Here is a 26,933-nt window from a genome sequence, read left to right on the forward strand (position 1 = left end):
GATTGTAAATTGAGACAGTCCTCAGACCCTGCACCTGTTCTCCCCGCTGCTCTGGTTAGTGAAACAAACTGTTACTGTTTTGCCAAACACCTCTTGTCTCTTGTTTTTTCAAGGTATTTCATGTTGCAGAAACAGATATGAGGTGCAAGAGAGGTACATGAGAAGCGTGCTGGCCTGTGGGGGTTGAGGGGTACAGGGACCCTTTGGTGAGTCTTCAAGCAAGGAGTATTAGCCTAAACAGGGACCCCAGGAGAGTGGGCAGAGTTTAGCATTACCCCAGAGGGTTGAGCCGGTGGTTGAAGCTTCCCGGCTTGGCCAATACCGCAGCTTGTTCCCTGCCATGAGCTCCCCACCCTGGCACCTGCAGGAGGACCATTCCAGCTTATTGTAGTTCTCTCGGTTCCGTAGGGACCTCAAATATAAGACTATAACAAACTATAATCTCCTGCTGCATAGTACCACATCAAAGTTTGAGTTACCCAGAGGATTGCAAAAGAAAAAATAGTAGTTTGCGACAGACGCAGCCACTAGCAAACATCTGCAGAACGTGAGCAGCCCTGTAAAACAGCAAATCATTAAACATTGGTGACATTCCTGCAAGGGAAAGAGCTTGCTGGGATAACAAAGACAACAGGTCCATAGAAATGAAATCAAGGAAGACAAGGGCGGTGCTAATAAATACGAGGTGTAAGCAGAGGCGAACCTGTGAACTGGAAAACAAGGGTGCACCAGCCTCCATTTTGAAAACAGCTCGGCTGAGTCAGCAGGGTGATGATCACCTACTCTTTCCCATACAGGCAGACCAGTCACTTACATTTTACTAAAACTCTGTAAACAAATTTAGCTTCCTAAAGAACCCAAAGGATGTGTTATTCTCACACTTCAAAGATGCGAGAGGTCTACAAACCACACTACAGCCACATTCTACCCCAACAACAGCCCAACAATCAATTGACACCCAAAACGATCCACAGCGGAAAAGCATATCAAAAAGCAAGAAAAAGACACCCTTCCAATGGGAGGAATGGTCAATAAGAAGCAAGGATGCAAGAAAAAGACGGCTGAACTTGATGGCTGACAACTCTTCATCAGCAGCCAGCATGGAAGCAGAAACCTTGGGAGATGGCTCAAGGATGGCACCAATGGCAAAATCTGCCAAAGAACCATTACACAGCAGTTCTCCCTCAAAATGTCTCAAAGACATGCCAGACCAAGCATAGCATCCTGAAGCTACAAAGGGACGTTCAGTCATTGCGGAGGTCCACCATGCACCAACTCAAACCCAGGTCTTGTGACATCCCAGGAAGCACCTTATCAAAAAGTAATATACCCATATGCCAACAGGACGCCACACAAGGAGGCTGCTACATGTCTCCCACCAGTGTACCTCAAGTACTCAGCTTTCCCTCAGGCCACCTGCTCAGAGCCCAAGCCCACCAACTCCTCACCCAAGCGAAAAAATTTCCCCATCAAAGAAAGACTAAGAAAGACCCACAATAAGAAGTTTACAAAAGAAGGGAAATCTACACAGCATAACCAAGTATACTTTATCTTTAGAATACCCCCTAAACCAAGAGACTCAGCCCAAGAATTTTCAATGGAGAGAACTTCACCCTGTCTCAAAGGGAACTCGCCAGGAGGATTAATTACCGCCATCACAGATCCTGGTACTTTGAAGTGGGTTAAAGTTTCACTTCAGCAAAAGAAACCTTCAACAACATGAATTAATCAATCAGTAAGGCAGGCGCTCTGTGAGATTCCAACTAAGTTGGCAAGGTGATGGAATAAAGATGGGGGAACACAGTCACCTGTAGGCGAAGCACACTTATTGCGCTCTCAAACTCCACAAATGGCTCCTCTATCTCTACGAGAAGAATGCCATAATGATCCCTTGCCACTAACAACCAGCAATGAAAGCGGGCAGGTTAACTTGTTAACAGCAGGCTTTCTTTTAGCTATCACTGGTGCTACACAGTCAACAGTTGTTTGAAGATCTGACCCCATGACCCTTATAAAGCTCCCTTCTCTCACCTAGGCGAGAAAAAAAGCCCCAAAGGACCTCACCACCCACAAACGGCCAAAAAACGAATCTTCACGACAAAATATATGCCCTGAGGGCAGTTTGACATAATTAATAGATGTACAATGCTGTGTATGGCTCAGGGAATTCTGGCATTACGGCACATAAAATCAGCCGACATGCACACAGTTGCTTTTCACCAAAGTTTGAAGTCTAACACTGAAGAATCGACGATAATTACCAGTGCATCTCAAACGCTCCTCAAGCAGGTTTGGGAGGAAAGAGACATATTTGAAAAGTGGTGCATTGAGATATTATGCCACGAGGAAGCTGTTTTACCCACAATTCCTAATTCCAAGTTAAAACCAAACAAAAGTTTTCTTTTAAATCTTCAACCAGAGAAAAGGGCAACTACTTAAACAGCCCCAGGCAACATTGGGCCTGAGAGGAGCAAGGAGCCACTCATTGACGTCACCAAGCCCCATGGGCTGTCAAGGTTCAACAATATTTTCTCAGGAACGTCATGAACATGAAGCAAGGTCTGCAACTTCCCTAAGACACCTATTGCACCCAACAAAGTCAAAGTGACAATGCTACCCCGGGAAAGAAGGGAAATAAAACAAGGTGAAGGGGAAGAAATCCCACGTCACAACCCAAATGGCAACAGGACCCGTCAGGATAAGGCAAAAAAGGCTGTGGGCAGGAAAAAATTACAGAGAACAAGTTAGCATGTAGAAATGTTCACCATCTATCCCTTTATTCTCTTTATAGTACTACTCCCTACCTTGAAATGTCCCTTCTTCCATATAATGCATAGTTGGAGTATAGAGCTTATGTCTGGTGCTGGAAAAATAATGAGGTAATGTTGAGCTAAGGGCTACTTGAGAAAGGAGTTAAACCAGTACGAAATGACATATGCAGGTGCCAAAAACCTACCTATAAACCAGGCCTAGCTCGTGAAAATAATCCCCAAATGTTACTGTCTTCCACAACTCAAAAACAACAACAAAAAAATAAATCATTGTGTTCAGGTAAATAATTGTCCTTTCTCTTTCCCTACAATAGATACATCAAGAAGGAACGGATCCTCACAGCGCCGAGAGCACAGGATCAGGTAAGTAGTAGGAAACAAACAATATTTAAATTAATTTTCAGCGCGAGAGCGCTGTTACCGTCTACATCGGTAATGCGCCTTTGCCTTGTGTCTTTACCTTTTTATCTTTTGCAGATAGCGAGAATGGTGCCCGAGAAACGCTGATGAGAAGAGACGTCCAGGACAGGAAAAAAAACACGCCGATGCTGAACTCAGGCGAGAAGCGCGACGCCCCGAAAGTGAACAGGTAGGTCGGACGTGAAACAATGCCTGACGCAGGAACGCGAAGCGTTAATGCTTGGGGGAGGCTGGGCTTTGACTTGCCTGACCTGCCCCCACGCATGCATGCCCGTGGGCAGCGGCCATTATTGTAGTTTGCCGGTCCCGGTCCCAGCAATCATGACATGGGCAACACCAGTTGCCATAATGGAGAAATGAGGTGATAACAAACCTAAGTTTTAACAGACTGGACATGGCTCCTGTGCAGACAACAAGTAACTATGGTAAACACTGACAAGAGAAAGAAAAATACAGGTAATCAGTAGGCTTGCAATATGCTCATTGAACATTGAGTGCCTGCAAAGTAAAATCAAAGATGAGCACTTCTTAGCTTACATCAACTTTTTAAACTTTATAATACTACAAGAAACCTGGGTACTGGATTTACTGGATATACCAGCATTTCTGGGAATCAGCAAACTGGCTTTAAAATCCCACCTACTATGCTGTCCCGCTGGGTGGGGGGGGGGGGGGGCTAGCCATCTACTTCTAGGCTGACATCAAGGTAAAAATGTAAGTGATACAAGTGGCCCACCCATATTTGCAAGCGGTGAAGTTATCAGCCTGCTTTCATGATAACAATCATTCCCTTTTGATAGTTAATGTCTATATCCATCCTTCGTCTGGGAAAATAAGGCAACCATTGATCTTTTACTGCCATTCATTATCATACAAATGTCATACAACCCACTGCTGCATATTTTTTATCACAGGGGATTTCAATATGAATATGTTAGAAGAATTGGAGCAAGAGCAAACCTTGGAAACACAAAATCATGTTAGTAAAATTCTACTGCTGCATCCTTGGACCGAGAGGAGGGACCCCAGGGGTTTGGGCCACACTGCTGCTCTGGCGGGTGAATAAGTAATGACGCACAATCCACATTCCATTCGGCAATGGCCCATTGAATTCTAAAGTACACAGTCTCGCTCCCTCCCTCTCTTTCAACTGGTTAGCAACTTCACGAAAGGAACCCATCTGGAAAGAGATCATCAACCCAAAGGATCCAAGTAAGTCTTTGTTGTAGGCTTCACAACCAAGTTCACCATGATACGGGACCTATCAACATTTCCAATTACAGGAGTCTAACCTGGACCACAAGGTCTAATGCTTGTGTGGAGAATAATGCAAGGACTCAATGAGAAAGCTTAGTCAAGTCACCATCTGACCTGCTAGTGTAATGGGCCCAGTTTTCGATTTTCCTCTAGGCAAACAAAGGCTAAGATCTAAGAAGACAAACCTCACATTTAGTTTCCCAACCTAGTGATGGAACATGGTCTCGAAGAAAAGAGACTTGCTCGGAAGCAATCCACTATTTTAATTCATTATCAAGTTATTAATAAAGTTTCGTGAAAAACTAATATGCACTTCATGAACACGCGGGTCAGTGAAGCTTGCGTATGTATATACTGTACCCAGGTCCTTGACTATTTTGGGTTACCCCGTTCTTTGCAATGGTTGCGTATGTATGTACTAACACGGATAACATTGAAGAAGGACTAATATCGCTTTAAACGGATGCGTCAAATACATCTACGTAGGATGACGAACTAATGCTTGGAGGGAAATTCTATCAAATAACAAAGAAACGCCAGTGCTGCTACTCCACTTAAGCCTTATTCACAGTGCATTGAAATGAAACAATGTCACAGCAACCTTGGATGTGGTATCTTTGTATACCCAAATACCACAGGATGAAGGATTGGCGGTATTGACCTCATTCTTAGAGAGAAGAACCAAACTAGCAAAAATACCAACTGAATTCATAATGGAATTGGCCAGTTTTGCTTTGAAAAAGAACTATTTTAATTTCAATGATGAATTCTACTATCAAATAAAGGGAGTAGCTATGGGGTGTCCATTCGCCCCAGAGCTAGCAGTACTCTTCATGTCTAGATATGAAGATACATTTGTCTATAACAACAACCCCTTCATACAGTTCATTGGAAGTTGAGTTCGATTCATCGACGACATTTTTATGGTGTGGGCAGGAGATGAAGAAGAGTTACACTCCTTCCATGGCTGGTTAAACAACAGGACAGCTAATATAAAATTCAGTATGAATCATTCAAACCATAAAATGCCATTTTTGGACGTAGAGGTGTATGTAACAGAAGGACGTTTGGTGACGACCTTGTTCAAGAAAAAAACGGACAGAAACAAAGCACTTCATTTTACAAGTAACCACCCACGAAGTCTGAAAGAAAATTTGTCATATGGGCAATTTTTATGGATACGGCGGGATTGTTCTTTTAAAGATAAGTACATCCTCCATGCCAATAACCTAAAGGATAAACTTCTAGACCGAGGCTGCCCCAAAAAGCTTTTAAAGAAAGCAATGAAGAGAGCGTGGTGGACTCCACGGGAGAGAAATGAAAAAACATCTACAGAGAGGATTGTGTGTGTGTCAACTTTTTGTCCGACGTCGAACTGGCTGAAGAAGGTAATCCACCAAAACTGGCATTTGGTAAAAAACCTTGATAAAATGTTGACTGAAGCACCACTCTTTGCTTTTAAGAAAGACAGAAGTATCGCAAACCAGATAGTGCGAGCAGCTTTACCAAAACCAAAGGCGAGCACTCTTCGAGATTTTTTAGGTCTTTCCACAGTAAAAGGCCATCATAAATGCGGAACATGCATATGTTGTGAATCCACAGTGGAGGGAGATTTGTTTTCACATAATGCAATTCATTGGAAACATGAGATGTTTACGAATTGTAAGTCCAAAAATGTAGTATACGGAATCCTTTGCCCCTGTATGAAACTATACATAGGCAAGACAAATCAGGAAGTTCGTCACAGGATCTCGCAGCATAAATCCAGAATCCGGAAGAATGTGCTAACAACACCTTTAGTTAACCACTGGAAGGCGAATACACATACAGAGAAAGAATTAAGATGGACTGTCATTTCCAAGATCGAACAAGATTGCAGAGGCGGAGATCTGGATGTCAAATTAACAAAACGAGAAGCAATGCTGATTATTAGATTTAATACAGCAGTAGATGGTCTGAACGAACTCTCAGAAATTTACAAACTGTAAATGTCACGATTTTCGGCCACATCTTGTTCTTCTTGTGCACCGTGTCTGAAGCTGATGTTAAGTGGAGCATTTCACTGTAACAAGGACATTATTATAGAGTTTCTGTGTGAGCCACAACATAAATACAAAACATCTACAAAAGGTCATAGTTAGGCAGCTACAAACAAGACTTATGATGGATAGAGAAGCACTAAACACTCTTGGAAGTGCTCCAATACATTTAGAACATGTTCGGGCGTGATATTAAACTACAACTTCCATAAGCCCTGGGGCGGTGACGTCATCATCCCTGCGTTCAAAATAGTTTCAGTTTCCGTATACTGGCAAAATCGAGCCTTGCGAGAAAGGACGAAAGGATTCATCCGTATGAAAATCAAAATTGTGAATTAAGGTAAGAACTGCTGCTGCAGTAAAACAAAGCCCTGTAAAATAGTTGAAGGCTGCCCACTCACTAATCTGTATTAGACCTCAAGTGGTTTTCCGTAAGGCGGAATTTGCAGTTAGCCGCAATGGTTGCCGCGCAAACTAACCAGCACCAAGCTGCAACTTAGTCTTTCGTATTTTCTTTTTTTTCTCCCAGAAATACGTCAAGCGTGCCCTTCCCGCTTGTTCTACCGCAGTTGTTTCAAGCGGACGACGGATATTGAAACAGGTACAATACGCTACACGTGTGTTTAAACATTTTGAACTGCAGCAAAAACATACTCCTAGCTACTAATGGCCACCATTTATTTTACAGACATGTAGAAACCTCGTTTTCACATGCAACTGGCTCCGCTCCACCATCGGTCTGCCACAAGTAAGAGTTATCTCCCTAATTTGTTGTGTGTACACACTCAATTAATAACTGCATATACAGGACTGAGACAAAATGATTGCTTTTACAGGAGTGACAACAACAGCAGAACTGCCAGTACTGATAACTTTTTTTATGTCATTTATTTTCGAGAGGACATGTTAAAGTAAACAGCATGTACCACAGACCTCTTTTTCCGTCTGATTATTCCACACATTTCTTTTGTTTATTTTCCATAATCCATCACCAATAATTTTTAAAACAGTTACACAAAACTACTACCACCTTCTACTACAACAACAACAACAATGAATTACCACTCTTTTTCGACACCCATACCACCATTTTCATACATCTCCATACATTCTCATTCGCTATTCATATCATTCACCACAACCTCCAACACACACATCACAAATCCTTTCACATATAAATAACATTTTCTTCAACCACTAAAATTACTTCAAAACAGACCATAGAAATATGCTGAACATTGTATCCACTATGTCAAACAATTCAAATAATTCTCAAATCTTATGGCCTGGAAAGAAAAGGTCTATGCATTTCAAACCCCCTCAGTTGATAACTGATGGTCTGTTAAAGCATTCTACTTGAAATTGTGGAAACTGACAGAGTAAAGCCAAGTGCGGAGGTTTAAATACTCGTCGTACAAAGAAAAAAAGCTGGTGAAACGCAAAGCCAACGCTCCTTTTTCAAAACAGAATTGCGAGACGAGTAGTAATGACACCTGCGATGTCCCAAGAATTGAATTATTGGGAACATCATTAAACCAGAGAGGAACAACCAGACAATTCACAATATTGGTTCCTTTTCAATCCTCTAGATCGGCTGATCTAGACTACGACTGAGCGTACAGGTCCTGATGAGAACCCCGTGATTGAAGGGGGTTTGAAACGTGTAGACCTTTTCTTTCCAGGCCATAAGATTTGAGAATTATTTGAATTGTTTGACATAGTGGATACAATGTTCAGCATATTTCTATGGCTTGTTTTGAAGTAATTTTAGTGGTTGAAGAAAATGTTATTTATATGTGAAAGGCTTTGTGATGTGAGTGTGTTGGATGATGTGGTGAATGATATGAATAGCGAATGAGAATGGATGGAGATGTATGAAAATGGTGGTATGGGTGTCGAAAAAGAGTAGTAATTCATTGTTGTTGATGTAGTAGAGGTGGTAGTAGTTTTGTGTAACTGTTTGAAAAAATATTGGTGATGGATGATGGAAAATAAATAAAAGAAATTTGTGGATTAATCAGACGCAAAAAGAGGTCTGTGGTACATGTTGTTTACTTTAACATGTCCTCTCGAAAATAAATGAGAGAAGAAAAGTTATCAGTACTGGCAGTTCTGCTGTTTTTGTTTCAATAGAGGCTTGGCCTTACTGTTTTGAGCCCAAACCCAGTTTTGGTATTCGTTTACAGGAGTGACAGCTTTGAGAAATTGGAAACGTTGTATGATCGGCTGAGCATTGGATAAGGTAAGGGTTTTTGCACAGAGGAGGTTTTTCTGAGATAGGGGTCCATATGGTTTCGTATTAAGACAACGATATCTTTTCTTTTTGTGTTTTTCAGCTGTTCTGGTCCTGATGAGAACCCCCACATGTGGCGGGGTTCGAAACGCGTAGATCATTGTGTTATGGCCAATCAAAGATTACATTTGAATATGTTTTAGATTTAGTGAATCTATTTTTTGATGGCCTTGTAGTTCATTGTCAACTTGTAATTTTTTGCAAATATTTGGAAATGATTTCGGGTATGTTTGTGTTGGTATGTGAAGAGTGCGTTTTGATGGAATGACTGAGGTGGTGATTGTGATAGAGCAAATGGAGTGTGGAGAGTGCGCATTAGTGAGGTTTATATGGATGAAAGGGTGTCCTATACATTTTTTTGAGGGCAAAGGGCGTTTAGATATATTTGTTTTTTCTAAAATTCAAAGATGTTTGTATTTTGTTGTCTAATTCTTTAATGTGAATTGTATATAGAAATTGGGATTAAATCCAACGGAAAAAGTGGTTGCTGTGACATTGTTTCATTTCAATGCACTGTGAATAAGGCTTAAGTGGAGTAGCAGCACTGGCGTTTCTTTGTTATTTGATTTAAGTAGGCTTGGCCTTGCTGTCTGAGAGCCAAAACCCATTATTAGTTTCTTGGAGGGAAATTCTAGCGCATGAGCAGAAGCATTTAAAATGGAGTCTTGGAGGGTCACGTGCATGGCACCTGCTTAGCTTAAATGAAAACAAGCTATTTATCTAATGCTAATGCGGGGAAAAGTATTAATAAATAAAATGGGATAGGGTAGAGGTGGGTAGTATACAGTGCAAACACTTTATTTGTGAAATTAATATTTGTCTTTCTGACTCTATCATTAGTGCGTATTTGGGCCTCTCTCTCATAACTGAATTGAGCTGGGTGACGTGAAGTCTGCGCATGTCCACTGAAAGTGAATCGTGAACAATGACTGTTGGACAGGCCACACGAAGGGCTTGCGCCCTCCCCGCATGACAGGGCCCAAGCCCCGGCCCCCCAGGCGCGGCCCACGAGAATCACCCGCACCCCGTCTCCCGACGGAACTCCTGCCCTCGGACCTCCCTGTAGCACGGGCCCAAACCACCATCGGCTCCCTCGGCCGGGTCAAGCCGCCATCTTGGGCCCTGCGCCACGAGGCCGCGTGGCCTCCCCCCGACCCTAACCCTGGGCCTGGCCGGCCCCGACATCCCGGCACCACCATCCACCCAGGAGGTGAGCGGATCACTTGGCAGGTCAATGGGAGGACGAAGTGCCAAGGACTCTCCCCCGCCAGGTGACGATCGCCTCCAGCTCCCCCAGGCACCGGCTCCACCCCCCGCTGGGTGTCTGGACACCTTCATCCTGGACCCTCCGACCCCCAAGTGCGAGGGTCCGGACATCAAAGGGCACCTGCCCTATAACTGGAGCAGCTGCGGAGCAGGAAGGCAGTTGTATCCTGGAGTCGAGAGACACCGAGAGAACTCAGCCTTGACGGACTACTGGCGCTGCCGTAGCCCTATCTCGTGATCCATCGTCCTGCCTGCTGGCGCTGCCGCGGCCTTCTGCAACATCCATCCTCGTCGGGACCTGCTGGCGCTGCCGCGGCCCGTTGTAACGACCATCTTCACCGGGACCTGCTGGCGCTGCCGCGGACCGTACATCGACCATCTTCTCTGGGACCTGCTGGCGCTGCCGCGGCCCGTGTATCGACCATCTTCACTGGGACCTGCTGGCGCTGCCGCGGCCCGTACCAGCTAGACCACCTAAGCTCGAGGATTGTGAGCTACCCACCACACCACCTCAACTACCAGACTGGTAACCAGACTGTCCCGCTACCCCCTTTTCCCATCTTGAGAGACTTGAATCGAGGGGACCCCTGAGTCCAGACCTCCTTGTACCTTTTCATCGTACCTTAAGAAGTGCTTATAAAGAACGCTAACTCATCTCCTTGTGTGGTATCTGTCTGTGGGGGGGAAGTTATTTGTCTGTACGATCGCTGGAGACGGCTCTCCCCGGAGACCTCTCCCCTTGTCCTCGGCCGACCCTCCCGGTCCGTCTAACATTGGTGGCCAGCGGCGCGATCCGAATCAACGCGTAATCGTACAGAGAGTAGCTCACCCCACGACAAAACCACGATGTCAGCTAAAGATAGCGGTTCCACTGAAAAGTTCCAAATGGATAAGTTGGAAGAGTATAACCACCGCGAACTTAAACAATTCTGCATGGAACTAGGCATTGCTACCACCGGCCTGAGTACCAAAGAGGATTTGAAGCGCGCCCTTGAGTCGTGGGCAGAAACTGGGATCACCGGATCCTCCGACCAAAACAGTGTCGCACCAGAGGGGAACGCCACGGCTCCCGAGGAGAGGGGAACGGGCCTCTCGCAGGAGGAGATCCAGGAGAGAGAAAGGACCAGATTACACGAGTTGGAAATGGCACGACTCAAGATGGACGGTGAACTAAAGTTAGCCGAGCAGAAACTAAATCTAGAGCATCTGCGGCTCCGAGAGGAGCGAGAAGAAAAACAGAGACAGAGAGAGCTTGAGGAAAAAAGAATAACACTCGAACACGAACGCAAACTGGCGGAAATAGAACTTCGGAAACAGAATAAAGAGACGGGGGTGCCTGAGCGACCGCACACCCCAGGGGCAACCGAGAAAAAAGTCCACATCCCCAAGGATGTTGTCCGAGAGTATGTCCGAGAAGACGACATACAGCAGTGGTTCAAAGCCTACGAGATTGCCATGACCTCCCACCGGATCGACCGGAGTGATTGGGGAGCTGGACTATGGGGGAGGTTCGTCAACGAAGGTCGCGATGCCCTGTTGCAGCTCCCAGATCACCAAATGTCGTCCTACGACCACATGAAGGCTGCCCTCCTCACCCGCTACGGCCTCACACCTGAGATGTACCGCCAGAGGTTCAGAGATTGCACCCGGATCCCGGGTACAACTTGGGTGGAGTACGTAAACTATTTCAGCAGAGCCTTCGAGGGGTGGATCAAGGGGAGCCATGTAACGACCTACGAACAACTCTTTAACCTCATGGTATGGGAACACCTGTCGAACAACTGCTTCGTCGAGCTCAGGCAGCACCTCCTCGACAGTAAATTGACCGACCCCCGGCAGCTCGCCGCTGAAGCTGACCGATGGGAGAGCACCCGAGTGGGCCGGAGAGGACCGCACGAGCAGAACCGAAGCAACCAAGGCCAGCACCGTCCTCGGGGAGGAGGAGGAGGCCAGGGGCGAGGGAGAGACACCCTCCCGGCAACACCCGTGGCCAGCACCCCGCCCTCGGCCGGCCGGGGGAACCCCCCGATGCGTCCAGGGTTCCGAGCCAATGTCACGTGCCACCGATGCCAGCGAGTCGGCCATTACGCCAATGACCCGAGCTGCCCGCAGAACCAAACACCCAAGCCCCGCCAGGTAGCTGCCGCCGCCCTGGGGGAAGAACGACTGTCAGAGGAACAGGAAGAGTATGAGCCGGCCCAGCAAGAGTGGGAACCGGCCGCCATGGTTCTAGCGTGCCTAGGGGGAAAAGACATAGTCCCGCGGGCTCCCCTACCCGCCAACACCAGGAAATACGGTCAGTGGGTGACCATTAATGGGCATCGGGCCGAGGCCTTACGTGACACAGGCGCCAGTGTGACGGCCGTCCGCTGTCACCTGGTGAAACCCGAGCAGATCCTGCCGAACATTCTCTGCCCCGTCCGCTCAGCTGACAATTCCGAAAGTCTGTGTCAAATGGCCTGCGTCCCCTTCGAATGGGGAGGGGTCTCCGGCCTGTTGAAAGTGACGGTCCGGGATGATGCCCCCGTGGACTGCCTCCTGGGGAATGACCTTGAGAGTTCCCAATGGGCCACCGTCGAGAGAAGAGAGCACCTGGGGATGCTGGGCCTCCCGGACTGGGCCTGCGTAACCACCCGGTCCAGGGCAGCCCGTGCCGTTCCCCGACCAGAAGAACCGGAATGGCCAGCACCTCCGCCCCCGGTCGCCCCAGTAGAAGACAACGATGAGGCCAACCCCCCGGAGCCAACGACCGAAGGGGACGCGCACCTCCAGGACGTCCCCGGCCTGGCTCAGTGGCGTCAAGAAGGGGGGCCCACCCAAGAACAGTTCCGCCAGGAGCAAAAGACCTGCCCCTCCCTCGAGGGACTCCGCCAACAAGCCAGCGCCCAGAGCGCAGGGGACTCCACCGGAACTCACTGGGTCTACTGGGAGAACGACCTGCTATACAGCGAACAGAGGATCGCAGAGCTAGGGGCCGGTCGAGTACTGGTGGTACCTCTCCGCTTCAGAAACTTCCTGCTCAATCTGGCCCACGATGTCCCCCTGGCTGGACACCTGGGCCAAGACAAAACTTACAGTCGCCTAGTGACCCACTTTTTCTGGCCGAAGATGCGGAACGACGTCCTGAACCACTGCCGGTCCTGCCCCACGTGCCAGGCCAGCGGGAAGAGTGGCCGTAAGCTGAAGGCCCCTCTACAACCCTTCCCGGTGGTCACCACCCCGTTCGAGAGGGTAGGAATAGACATTGTGGGGCCCCTGGACCCCCGCACGGCACAAGGACATAGGTTCATCCTAGTACTGGTGGATCACGCCACCCGCTACCCCGAGGCGGTGCCTCTATGAACAGTAACAGCTCCGGTGGTTGGCCGGGCCCTAATGGGGATCTTCTCCCGGGTGGGCTTCCCCCGAGAAGTCGTCAGCGACCGAGGCACGAACTTCATCTCCAAATACATGAAGTCCCTCTGGCAACAGTGCGGGGTCACCTACCGATTCACGACCCCCTATCACCCCCAAGGGAACGGACTAGTGGAGCGATTCAACCGCACTCTCAAGGGGATGATTGGGGGATTGAAAGAGCCCCTCCGTCGCCAGTGGGATGTGCTACTCCCGTGCCTCCTCTTCGCCTACCGGGAAGTTCCCCAGAAGTCCCTCGGTTTTAGTCCCTTCGAACTCCTGTACGGGCACCCTGTGCGAGGGCCCCTCAGCCTAGTCAAAGAAGGTTGGGAGATGGCCCCCCTAAAGACCCCTCCAGACGTCTTCAAGTACCTCCTGGCCCTACGTAATCAGACCCGGCGCTTCAGGGAGATGGCCAAGGCGAACCTCGAGGCCAGCCAGGAAGACATGAAGAGATGGTATGATCACCATGCCTCCTCCGTCGAGTTCGAACCGGGACAACAAGTGTGGGTGATGTCCCCCACCGAACCATGTGCCTTGCAAGATAAGTGGACGGGGCCCTTCAAGGTGGTCGAGCGCAAAAGCCCCGTCACTTACCTCATCGACATGGGGACCACCCGGAACCCCCTTCGGGTCCTCCACACCAACAGACTCAAACCACACTTTGTGCGCTCAGAACTCAGCCTCCTGATGGCTACAGACAGTGGGGCGGAAGAAGACTCCGAGCCTCTCCCTGATCTCCTGAAGACTCAGGAGAAAGACGGTTCCGTGGACGGGGTCCGGCTCTCCGAATGCCCTCACCCCAGAGCAACGCCAGGGCTGCCGGGACCTCCTGCTGCGGTTCGCGTCACTGTTCTCCCTCACTCCCGGGGTCACCCCTTGGTGCTTGCACGACGTAGACACCGGGGACAGTCCCCCTGTCCGGCACCGGGCCTACCGCGTACCAGATCGGGTACGGGCCTGCATACAAGAGGAAGTGGCCAAAATGCTCACGATCGGGGTCATTGAGCCCTCGGACAGTCCCTGGGCCAGTCCAGTGGTATTGGTCCCCAAAGCCGCTGCCCCCGGCACCACACCTGAACTGAGATTCTGCGTCGACTACCGGGGCTTGAACGCTGTCACCCGAACCGACGCTCATCCTATCCCCAGAGCGGATGAATTGATCGACCGGCTGGGGGCCGCCCGCTACCTCAGTATCTTCGACCTAACAGCGGGCTACTGGCAGATCGGTCTCACACCCCGAGCTCAAGAACGATCCGCCTTCTCTACCCCCGATGGCCACTACCACTTCAAGGTCATGCCCTTTGGCATGAAGAACGCCCCCGCTACATTTCAACGTCTTGTGAACCAGGTCTTGGCGGGGCTCGAAGAGTTCAGCGCTGCCTACCTGGACGATATCGCTGTATACAGCCGCCACTGGTCCGACCACCTCCTCCACCTCCAGGAGGTCCTACAGGCCCTCCAGCGGGCCGGCCTCACGATTAAGGCCGGCAAATGCCAAATTGGTCAAGGGTCCGTGACCTACCTGGGGCACCAGGTGGGGAGCGGGCTGGTGGCCCCACTGCAACTTAAGATTGCTGCCATCCAGTCCTGGCAGCCCCCCGTCACTCAGACCGAAGTCCGAGCCTTCTTGGGGCCCACCGGCTACTACCGGCGGTTCGTGAGGGACTACGGCAGCATTGTGGGGCCCCTCACGGGTCTCACGTCCAAGAACCAACCAAAGCGGATTAACTGGACCCCCGATTGTCAAGCGGCCTTCGAAAAGCTGAAGGCCGCCCTGTGCACCGCCCCTGTGCTCCAGGCCCCAGATTACAGTCGGGAATTCGTAGTACAGACAGACGCCTCCGACCACGGCATCGGAGCGGTTCTTTCCCAAGTGAACCCCGAGGGTCATGACCAGCCGGTGGCCTTCATCAGCCGACGTCTCCTGGGCCGAGAACAGCGCTGGAGCACCATCGAGAGGGAGGCCTTCGCAGTGGTGTGGGCCCTCAAAAAGCTCCGGCCCTATCTCTTCGGTACCCACTTCCGGGTACAAACCGACCATAGACCCCTGCAGTGGCTGATGCAGATGCGGGGGGAAAACCCCAAACTACTGCGCTGGTCCATCTCCCTGCAGGGAATGGACTTCACCGTGGAGCACCGACCGGGCCAAGACCACGCCAACGCAGATGGCCTGTCCCGCTTCTTCCGCCTCGACGAAGAGAGTCCCCAAGGAGATGGGTGACTCTCCCCGCCTTCAGCTGGGGGGGACGCATGTTGGACAGGCCACACGAAGGGCTTGCGCCCTCCCCGCATGACAGGGCCCAAGCCCCGGCCCCCCAGGCGCGGCCCACGGGAATCACCCGCACGCCGTCTCCCGACGGAACTCCTGCCCTCGGACCTCCCTGTAGCACGGGCCCAAACCACCACCGGCTCCCTCGGCCGGGTCAAGCCGCCATCTTGGGCCCTGCGCCACGAGGCCGCGTGGCCTCCCCCCGACCCTAACCCTGGGCCTGGCCGGCCCCGACATCCCGGCACCACCATCCACCCAGGAGGTGAGCGGATCACTTGGCAGGTCAATGGGAGGACGAAGTGCCAAGGACTCTCCCCCGCCAGGTGACGATCGCCTCCAGCTCCCCCAGGCACCGGCTCCACCCCCCGCTGGGTGTCTGGACACCTTCATCCCGGACCCTCCGACCCCCAAGTGCGAGGGTCCGGACATCAAAGGGCACCTGCAGCTGCGGAGCAGGAAGGCAGTTGTATCCTGGAGTCGAGAGACACCGAGAGAACTCAGCCTTGACGGACTACTGGCGCTGCCGTAGCCCTATCTCGTGATCCATCGTCCTGCCTGGTGGCGCTGCCGCGGCCTTCTGCAACATCCATCCTCGTCGGGACCTGCTGGCGCTGCCGCGGCCCGTTGTAACGACCATCTTCACCGGGACCTGCTGGCGCTGCCGCGGACCGTACATCGACCATCTTCTCTGGGACCTGCTGGCGCTGCCGCGGCCCGTGTATCGACCATCTTCACTGGGACCTGCTGGCGCTGCCGCGGCCCGTACCAGCTAGACCACCTAAGCTCGAGGATTGTGAGCTACCCACCACACCACCTCAACTACCAGACTGGTAACCAGACTGTCCCGCTACCCCCTTTTCCCATCTTGAGAGACTTGAATCGAGGGGACCCCTGAGTCCAGACCTCCTTGTACCTTTTCATCGTACCTTAAGAAGTGCTTATAAAGAACGCTAACTCATCTCCTTGTGTGGTATCTGTCTGTGGGGGGGAAGTTATTTGTCTGTACGATCGCTGGAGACGGCTCTCCCCGGAGACCTCTCCCCTTGTCCTCGGCCGACCCTCCCGGTCCGTCTAACAATGACCAAGTATTTGAACAGGTTCCAAAGGACAAGTGTTACAGCATGGGAACAGGATGGTGCAGAGTTCAACAATGAAGATTCATATTCATAATGAAATAAAATGTTTCAATGCAGATAACATGGGTGTATGGGAATAAAATTTATGAATAAAAAATTAAGGGGACGGGTTTGCGAACAATAGTTGAACTAATTTGTGTGACATGTCAGCATGGTGTGATGGAGCTTCCCCCTTACCTGACCAATCAAATTTCGTATTTTTACGATATTGAAACTCTAGTGGGTGGAACATGGAGAAACGAAAAGTATAATTAAGATAGCCTTAGTTAGTTAGTTAGATGGCTGTGCTGAGGAAGGAGAGTTGCTGGGGGAGATGATGAGCGATGATGCTGGAGTTGCTGATGGAGAGCCGACTGCAGAACCTGAAGCAGAACTTTCTATCCTAATTTAATTGGGTTAGATTAGAATATTGCGAAGAATCTCGAGGAGGAAGAGAGTGTCAGAGAGGGGTATGGTGCAACTGTCGGTATTCTAGCGAGGTCAACTATCCTGTCCGGATTCCTGTCCTGAATTCTTTGTCTCCTGACCTATCCTAGGGGATCCTCACCAGCCCTTTGGCCAGGGGATTGGTCTTCCACACCATCCTTGGTAATTAAAATTTCTCTGTATTTGCTGATGTTCTTTTCTCTCTGTCCTCTCCTTTTCTGAGCATTGATTATTGTATGAGTTCGAGGTATATGCTTGGTGTTTATGAATTGAATTTTTCTCTCCTATGAGTGTTGGTGACTGCACTGTATTCTTGAGATGGTTCACATACATCTAATTTAGATAAAGATTTAAAACTTTGCTGAGTCTGTGGTTATTTACTTCATAAATGAATAAGTTTGGGTTATGTTAGTTATCACCATCAACTAGTTCAACTAATGGTCCATTGACCAAAAGAATCTTGATCAGTGAAGGGTTAGTTAGAGATGAACAGAGGTACCAAATAATTAATCCTGAATATTATGAAATCTATAAACTTACCACCAGCGGTTTACTCAAATGTGAGTTTATTGGCCCAGGTGAGTATATGGTAGTGGAGTATCTGTTGTTGGTATACCGCTGGATCACTAGGAAGCCCTCGCTGCGCTTGAAGTTGCAAAGAAGAAATCAAATCATGCGCTTAGGCAACTACGGCATAGGCCAAGCTCTACAGAATGGAGGTCCACCTTAACCAGCCTGAGAAAACTATATAAAAAGGGCAACATGAGAGTCAGCCAAGGCAGAGTCAGACCAGTACTGGCATAAATTACTAGCAGCTTCAAATAAAAAGATGCCAGAGAATTCTGGAGGCTAGTGAACTGTGCCTCAGGATTACGGACTTCCCCCCCCCCCCAGCATCTTTCAACATATCGGAAGAAACCTGGGTTGACTACCTGCAGGGATTATTTGGGGCAGTACAACTGGAGAGGAGCTAGGAATATTGTCTCCAAATATGCTGGCCAAACAACCAATGGATGTATTCTCTCTTGACTGTGTAATAAAATTAATCATCACAGGCTGCTGTTTTGGAGCCCCTGGCCCTAAGGGGCTCACGCAGGCAATCTATACAGAAAACCCACAATACTGGGCAACTCACCTGTACCACCTCCTTAACTGCGCTCTTCTCCACAAAGCCATTGCTGACAGCTGGTGGGGATCGATTATAGCCCTGATTTACTAAGCAGGGAAAAAGGCACTGCCAGCCAATTACAGGCTGATTGCTCTTTTAGATGGGGAGGCAAAGTACTTTGCAAAAATCTTGCTGGCTAAGCTAAATAAGTGGGCAGAGGACAACGTATTACTCCCGGTGAATCAGACTGGATTTATTCAAGAATCCGTAACAATCTTCTATTAACTGATAACGCAAAACAACGCTCCCGAAACCTGTATCTCTGTTTCCTGAACTTTCACTTAGCTTTTGATGCCGTGCAGCATGACCCTCTCTGGAGCAAACTCCTTAAGTGGGAAGTTTCTAATTCACTCCTCAAGGCCATTAAGTAATTATATTCTAATACTTGGGCTCGGGTCAGATTGGGATCTGGAGCTACAATTTGTAGGAAAATAGTTACAGATCCACATTAAAAGGACTGTCTCTCCAACTGCTGCTGTAAGTCATGGCAGCAAAATTAGCCCCTGCTGTTGCGTGTGAAACCACAAATAGGAGCTGTGACTTCCTCATGTTTACTTCAACTTAGGAAAATTACAAAAATCTGGTAATTTTTCACAGTTGAAGACAAATTCCAAATCATTGTCTTAGTCCTATCAAGAATTGACTATGCAAATGCCCTCTTTCTGGGACTTCCAATAGACCTAACTTGCATGCTTCAAATGGCGCAAAATCAAGCAACAAGACTGGTCTTTCAACAACCCAGGCATTGTTAGACTAAACCTCTGATGGAGAAGCTGCAGTGGCTCCCTGTAGCTCAGAGTACTATCTTCAAAACAGGCTGCATAATTTTTAAATCACTCCATAACAAAAGCCCAGTTTTTATATCCTCGAGAATCCGGAACTACACCCAGAAGCGTAACCTCAAATTGGTCCACATGAACCTTTTAATGGTACCTAGATTCAAGCGAAAGAGGTCGGGAGGGGCAAGATTTTCTGTGATAGTCCCCCATACATGGAACCCCTTGCCGCCTGAAATTAGATCGGCATCAAGCTATATGAGCTTCAGGAAGCAGCTAAGAAGTCTTTATTAGAAATGTGGATCTCTAGTTGGCAGAGGTAGGTGCCTTTGCCCTAGTAGGGACCCTTCTTCCTAGTCAGCGTAAGGGAGTTACACTCCTAAAATAACCCCTCCTCACCCACTTGGTAGCTTGGAACGAGCAGTCAGGCTTATCTCAGAGCAGTGGGTAAAGCATTTGCACATAAGCAACAGTAGTAATACAGTGCAAACACTACAAAAGGACATCACAACAGTTTTTTAAAAATCCAATATTTTTATATATCCAAACCAAGACCAAAACGATAAAAATCCAACATACAGTACTTTAGAAATATATACTTTGCAAGATATCCTTAAAATTGCAGAAATACATCAACAACACAGTTCGTATGAGTCAGTAGCCCCGTCCGGGGCTACCTCGAAGCTGAAACAACAGAGTCTAACAGTTTTAGCAGACTGCGTCAGTACAGGGCAACAAAAGCGTGGACAAACTCGGTAACAGTACCTTTCTTGTTGCAGCTGGCACGTTGGTGGGTGCCGGTCGTGGCAAAATGGAAGCGGTGCAGGGTGCGGTGCCCTCTCGATGCTAAGCAGGCAGTGGCTCGGTGACGATCGTCCAAACGGCCCAGACATCATTGTGGAACGAGGCGGTGCATTGTGAAACTTACGAGCGGTACCCTAGCTACGATGAGGTCACAGGTGTTGAAGTCAGCAGCAGCGTCCGCGTCAGTGAGACCAGGATTTCAAAGTGATGCGAGGCGCTGAGCAACGTGGTGCCCAAAGGTCACGGTGCAAGCAGCGGCTCAGTGGCATTGCTCGTTGGTGAGACCAGGGTTGCTCTGCAAGATGCAGGTGGTGCCGTCTGCGGTGCCGTCAGGACACAGAGCCAGTTATGAATTTGGTTGCATTTCCCTTCTCTGTGGCAACTGAAACAACAGTTCCAGAAGCAGTACCGAGAGGTTGGTGAAGTCTTTGCAGTCCCTGAGACTTCAGAACAGGAGGCAAGCTCTACTTCAAGCCCTTGGAGATACTCAGCACAAGTAAAAGAAAGTTCAGTCCAGTCCTTTCTCTGCCCAAGGCAGAAGCAGCAACTGCAGGCCAACACAACAAAGCAACAACTCAGCAAAGAGGCAGTACTCCTCCTGGCAGCTCTCCCAGCTCTTTTTCTTGTCAGGTTCCTTGATTCCAGCGAATTCTAAATACTCAAAATCCCTTTGTTCTCTCAGGCAGAGTGTCTGTGCTTAGTGCAAACCAGTTCTGTCCTCTCTGGCCAGTCTTCCTGGCAGGAGGTGGAGACAACATTGTTCAAGGCAGACCAGGAATCTAAATGCATCCCAGGTCTATTCAGCCCATTCCTGACTCATCCAGGAAAGGCAGGACACACCTATACCCCCCAGTGGCAGTCTAAAGAGAATGCACATCCCCAGGCCATGTCACTCCAAAGCCAGACAGTCAATCCACAAACCCAGCAGAGGCACACAGGATGACTAAACTAAATCAAATATGCCAATCATGAAAACACCAATCCATAATAACAATTTACACAGAGAGCATATGCACTTTAGCACTAAACAGCAGTGGTGAAGTGCCCAGAGAACTAAAACCAACAAAGACAGGTCAGGAAAAAATAGGAGGAAGAAGCAAAATGTTTGAGGATAACCCTGCAAAAAGGGCCATCTCCAACAGTCATCCTCTCTGACATACAAAATTCTACTGGTGAAAAGATCATATGTTTGGACGATAATCGGCACCTATGGTCTAATGAAGCCGCAAGCGTACCTAGGTGGACTGTTTGGTTTGAGAGCAAAGCTCAAGCTGCTGAGCTATCAAATGGGCTGCTTTAAAGCCCTATGCAATTCCCCTGTCTGGATCAGACAAACCACAGTGACTGCACGTCAGCTGTGCCACCACACAAAGGAGGACATCAGACACATTGTTTGCATAGGTCATATGCCCGGCTTTGATGGAAGAGAGAAAAGGTTTACTGAAATTCCACTTTAGAATAAAAGGAATTCGCACATGCCAACAGGGGATAATAACCTGTCTCCAAGGCAAACACCTCGTTCAGTGGATTTTTTTAAAATTCATATCGTTGGCAAAGAGAAAATTGACTATGCACAATGAGCAGCAATAGAACATAACTTTTAAGGCTTTTTTTTGTTCCAGAGGAGGCAAGATGGCGGCCGTGTAGTAGCGGCCGGTAGCAGCAGGTCGCAAGGAGGATGTGGAACGAAGATGTAACTGGCAAACATAGGGATTAAGGCTGCCCGTATTCACTCGTTCATTGACTCGCTCAAAGACTAAAGTACCGACAATGAAGCCATGATCCTCTCGTTTACCTGCCGTGGCTCAGGTGGCTCCTTCTTACGGGCTTTGGTTGCTGCGGCGGCTCACGCTTCCCGCTGCCTGCGTTCAGCGGTTGTTTGTGGGCGGAGGCTGCGGAACGGAGCGGAGCTCCGTGTGGAGCTGACGTGTAGAAACGGAGAGAGGAGCCGTAATCGGGTTCTGGATACTGGCAGTCTGTGCTCCCCTATGACCAGAAGAAGAGCCCGTTTGACGAGTTCAGCTGTTATGGCCCCAAAATCCATCAACTCCAAGCTTGCAGCGTCTAAAAAGAAAGGAGGAGTGGAAGGAGGAATGGTGGTGCAGGAGGAATCAGATCAGTCGGCGAGAACCCAATCACCCTCTGTTAGGAAACAGCAGTTGGCCGGTAAGACTCGCCAGGCTACCGCCATAATTGCCGATATGTTTATGAAATGTGGCAAGGAGAAAGGGGCAAAGGGGAGCTCACCATTGGTGGTTTCTGGGGAAGCACAGGGGCCTGCCGTCACTGAAGAGAGAACGGAAGGGGCAGGCGAACAGGAAGCTTCGGATGTCCTCCAATCTGATGGCGGGAGTGGGCAAGGGGCTATCTCCACCACGGCCTCTGTCATTCACAGGGATTCTGGTGTTGGCCCTGCGGCAGGAAGAATATCTGAGGGCGGAGAAGTCGTGGATAATAAGTCCGGTGCCACCCCTAAAGCAGGCCAACACGCCAGCAGCATTTACCCCCCCGGAATTGGAGATAAGCAGCGTGGGAAGAATGTAGCCCAGGGCACCGACAATCGTGAGTCAGCTCCCGGCGAGATCCTCCCAGAAGATGTGTTGCGGGGTCCGGTGGAAAAGGTCCCGAGCGAATGGTTCTTCTCGGTGTCTGAGAATGCAGAGTGGTCAGACGAGGATGAACATAGTTCCTTACTGGAGGGCAGTATGCAGGGCACAGAAAGCGATCTGGAACAAGAGCTTCCTATTACAGTGGTAAGGCCTGCGGCTGGCTCTAAGGGCCAGGTCAACCATGAGCTTAGATGGGATCACTCATCGGCCATGCCATTGCAAGGAAGTCCTAGCTCAGAGGCATCTCAGGTGTCGCTCCTGGAATCAATACATCAAGAAATCATCGCTCACCGAGAGGAGACTCGCCAAGATAGCAGGAAGTCACAAGCCGCCCTGAGGAAAATGCAAGGGGCCGTGAGGAAGCTGTCTAAGGCGTGTACGACATTAGGTGACAGAGTCTCGAACCTGGAGGAGAGGGTTGTGTCAACAGAGGCCCAGGCTGCCGAAGCAGTAATCAAAGTGGATGCCCACTGCTCGCAAATGACAGATATTCAATGGAAACTTGAGGACATGGAGAATAGACTGAGACGGAACAATCTCAGGGTCCTGGGGATCCCGGAGGGGGCCGAAGGTTTAGACATTAGAGCGTTCATTATCAAACTATTCGACCAAGCGTTCCCTGAGCTCTCTAGCTGGAACTGGCCCTGCGAAATTCAGAGGGTACATCGCACTCCTTTCAAAGTTCAGGGAAATGCGAGAGAAGGGGACAAGCCAAGGGCTATTTTGATATTTCTTGGCAATTTTGTATTAAGGCAGTTAATTGCGGAGAAAGCGAGACTGGAGGCGAGGAGGACTAGTGAGGGGTTGTCTTTCTTTGTTCGCCCAGATTTTTGCCAGGCCACGGTAGAAAGGAGATGGAGACTTCGCCAGCTCATCAAACCTTTCCAGGAAAAGAAACTGCAAGCCTATTTGATAAACCCTGCTCAGTTAAAGGTTATTAATGAAGGGAAGACTAATTATTTTTCTTCTGAGATAAAGGCAAAGGAGTTCCTTGACTCTTTGGGCAAATAGGTTTTTTTTTTGAGACATAGAGAAACAGTCTGACTTTCATGTTTGTTAGGGTTCCCCTTAAAGGCTATAGCCATTCATTAGTCTTTATTATCGATGTATTTCATCATAAAAGACAGTTACAATACAAAGAAAAAAATACAAACAGAATACATGATGATAACAAATCCAGGTAATCACAATAAAAAAATAATCATAATAGCATATATCGGTAACCTAATGCCTCTTGTTTCTAATATACCAAACCCAGGCCAAAAATTTAGCAACAGCAATAGCGACACATTCCCTAGGGTCAAAACGCAAAATTTTAAGTGCTTCTGACCCTTGTCTTGTTCCCAAGGTACGACATATTGGTTTGAGCCATTTAGCTCGAGGAGCAGCATAGGCGGGGCAGACAAAAAAGATATGACCAACAGAATCAACACAGTCAGTACACCATTTACAAAAATCACAGGAAACACCCTTCCATTTTTTTGTAAAAGAGTTAGTCGGAAGAGTGCCTACTCTAAATTGGTGATAGAGTTTCCTGTCTCGAGGTCTGGTGATAATATCCCAGTAGGCTTCAAGAAGAGGGATTTTTTTTTAACTAAAAACCTGCCTGTCAGGGACTCTGCAGAAGCTGAAAATAGATGTTTTGCTGCACCATTGTCCAATCAAGGCCCTTAAAATCTTTCTTGGAGGGGAAGGGGTTATTGGCCGGGTCGGTCCACAAAATACCCAACCCCATAGAATCCAGGAGTTGTTTAATCTGTCTGAACCAAGGGATGTTACCAGCCCCCAAGATGGATCGAACATCAAGAAATGCCTTGGCATAGAGGCCTAACTCGGGGACTGTCCATAGTCGCCTCCAGAAGGCCAATGACTTGAACCTAGCAATGTCATCAAAAGAATGACAGCCAAGATCCAACAGGAGCGGTTTTACTGGGGTAGAACAAGGAAGGCCCGTAAGCATTCTGAGAAATTTATGTTGTGCCTTAACCAGGGGAGAAAGATCGGCAAAACCCCAAAGTTCGGCGCCATAAAGGATCGCCGAGTTAATCCTAACATTAAAGATTTTAATGGGGGGGGCCTATCATTCTCGACTGGGATTGCTTTTGTTCTTTAACTAGGCAACCAGAAAGCTGGGCAAATTTAAGAGCAAGAACATCAATTTGCGGCCTCCAATCCAGCTTGCTATAGCGCTTTTTCCCCGTCTCTTCCTTTCCTGGTATATAGTTTTTTTTTAGGTTTTCAGGCTGTTCCTTTTTATTTATTCCTCACTTGCGACCGGGCTTACATCACACGCACAGACTAGGTCTGAGCGCCTCGATTAAGGAGATGCAGGGGAGGGTGTGGGGGGGTGTCGGGGAGTAGGTGGAGGGTGGGGGGAGTGGGGCGGGAGAACCGGGAGTGGGTGGAAAAAGGTAAAAAAGAGATAATCTGGTGTTGCAGGGAGATAGGCTGTCTTGAATGTTGACGGTTTAGTGTAGCTTTCTCGTCTGTGTGGTTTATGTCTCAGTTATTGTTACAAAATATTATGATTTTAGTTGGGTTCGGAATGGTAAGGAAGTTCAGGAATTTAGATCATGCTGAATATTAATATTTGTACCGTTAACGTTAGCAGACTGAATGATTAGAAGAAGCGCCAAAAGTTGACCCACTTTGCTAGATATAATAGGTTAGATATAATCTGTCTGCAAGAGACACATCTGCCATGGGCTAAACACAACTTACTTTGTATAAGAGGTTTTGACCTGATAGCCTGCACAACACAGACCTCTACGATAAGGGGGTCGCAATCTTGGGTAGAACATCATTAGGGGGGGCGAAGAGGGTTAAATGCGATAGTTTGGGTAGGTGGGTCATCGCAGAAATGAGCATTGGATATACAATCTGCTCGATTTATGGGTCAAACTGTGACGATCCAGATATTTTTGACTTCCTCGAGGAAGAGTTAGCGGACTGGTCAACCCCAATGATAGTATGTGGCACCCTAAATATATGAACTGACTGGTATAGTGCATTGAATTACACGGGACGAAAACCAAGGGTGTTTCGGGCTTTGTCCTCTCTTATTAGTTCCCATGGGTTAAAGGATGTATGGGGTGAAAAGGAGCCACAGAACCCGGGATATACATATTTTTCGAACCCTTATCAAAAGTATTCTAAATTAGACTACTTCTTTATCTCAATATCAGAATTGAACAAGGTCTGTATTAAGAAGATCCCAAGAATAATATCTGACCATAATCCTCTGATCTTATCCTGTAGATTAGATATCGTAGGGAAAAGCCGCACTAACTGGACCTTTGAAAGAAGGTTATTAACGGATCAAAGATTTTTAGAACACATTAAAAAATGGACAGGGGAGTTCTTCGATGCAAATCGCTACAGTACATCTAGGAACGGTGTCTGGGATGCTTTTAAGGCAGCTCTTAGGGGAGAAACTATTAGTTGCTCAGCGAGTTTAAGGAAGGCTGACATGTTAGAGCTTGATAGGCTTATGGTTGATCTAGCGAAGGCAGAGGAGCTCCATATTAGGGATATCGGTAGTGGTATGGATGGGTCGGAGAGCCTAAGAAGTTTGGCGATTATTAAAGCCGATCTTCAAAAATTAGTCACACAGAAGGCGGTAGGTGATTATCAGGCCTCAAGGGCTAAGCGGTACGAGACAGGGGAGCAAGCAGGTAGGGTTCTGGCACTTCGCATTAGACAGGATAGAACGAGGAATATTATTACGAGTATACAAGAGGATGGCAAGAATTATTCGGAGTCAAAAGATATTCTAAAAGTTTTTAAAAATTTCTATCAAAAATTGTATGATTATGAGAGTCATCAAGTTGAACAGCAAGATCAACAAATGGGGGAGAATGGTAATGGTGGCCAAATCCTCGATGAATTACTTAGAGAAGAGCTAGATAGAGACTTCACTGGAAGTGAGATCAAGGATGCCTTGCGTGAACTTGTTGCCGGGAAGGCTGCAGGCCCCGACGGAATCCCCCTAGAAGCTTACAAAAGTATTGAATCCGAGATTGTCCCCATTATGCTAGATCTCTTTAATGGTATTTTGTGTACAGGCGATATTCCAGATTCGTGGAAAGAGACCAATATAATCATCTTCCACAAGAAGGGCAAACCCAAGGAGAACCCAGGCTCCTATCGGCCTATATCACTTATTAACGCGGACACTAAATTATATTCGAAAATCTGGGCCAAAAGGCTGGGGAGGGTCATTGGCGGTCTTGTCTTCCCTTGGCAGCACGGGTTTGTGCCCGGGCGGGGCACCACGGACCATACTCGTCGAGCTATTGCTTTG

The sequence above is a fragment of the Triturus cristatus genome, chromosome 5_1 (genome assembly GCF_964204655.1).
Source record: "Triturus cristatus chromosome 5_1, aTriCri1.1, whole genome shotgun sequence".
Lineage (NCBI taxonomy): Eukaryota > Metazoa > Chordata > Amphibia > Caudata > Salamandridae > Triturus > Triturus cristatus.